This window comes from Capsicum annuum, chromosome 7 (assembly GCF_002878395.1).
Source record: "Capsicum annuum cultivar UCD-10X-F1 chromosome 7, UCD10Xv1.1, whole genome shotgun sequence".
Classification (NCBI taxonomy): Eukaryota; Viridiplantae; Streptophyta; class Magnoliopsida; order Solanales; family Solanaceae; genus Capsicum; species Capsicum annuum.
In genome coordinates, this window is record NC_061117.1 from 189,767,614 (window position 1) to 189,768,558 (window position 945).

Below are 945 nucleotides of genomic sequence, written 5' to 3' on the forward strand. Positions count from 1 at the left end.
AATAGGGCAATAGTTTTGTTTTCTACTTCTGTGCAGACAGATGAGTGCCAAATGGTGAGCTTGCAAAACGAGTCCCCGAATAAAGTTTTGCATGATATTATATCTCATAATGTGGATGAAAAAGAATTGTTAGAAATAGAGGTACCTGAGCAGTAGGTAGAGGCTCTCATGGAGGAAGAAGACATTGAAAATGCATTACTACGTATTACCAGAGATGCTGATTTATCTCCAAGGGTCATGAAAACTTCTAAAAAAGGTAAAAAAATAAGGAGATAATGGAAGTGCTCAAATTGTCAGAGTCCTGCTAAAAAGAAGTAGATCAATCTATAAAAGATGAATTTATTCATTTGGAATATAAGATCAATGAAGTCATAACAATCTTTTCAGAGGGTTCAAATGCTACATGATTATCACAAGTTTTTTTTTATTGCTCTAATGGAACCTTTTCAAGATAGTAGATTTATCAACAAATACAGAAGGAGATTGCGCATGCCAATAGTTACTTCTAACTGTAACGGAAAAATATGGCTCTTTATAAACCATAATTGTGATATTATAGTTATTAGTAATACAGAATAACAACTTACTATAAAGCTGAAACATCGGATCATGCATCATAGTTTTTACGTCACTATTGTTTATGCTAAGTGCAGTACAGATCAAAGATTAGTTCTGTGGAGTGATATTTATCAGGTGGAAAATGAAATTTATGGCCCTTAGTTAGTTGGGGGTTACTTTAATGTGGTGATAAATTCAAAAGAGAAAATAGGAGGTCTGCCTGTGGTAGATGCTGATCATGAAGACTTTGAATGTTGTATTTCATTTTGTGACTTAACAGAAGTTTCTTTCAAAGGGAGCCCCTTCACATAGTGGAATGGTAGAGCTGAAAATGATTGTATTTTTGAGAGGTTGGATAGAATTTTTATTAATTAAGAGATGCAGAAC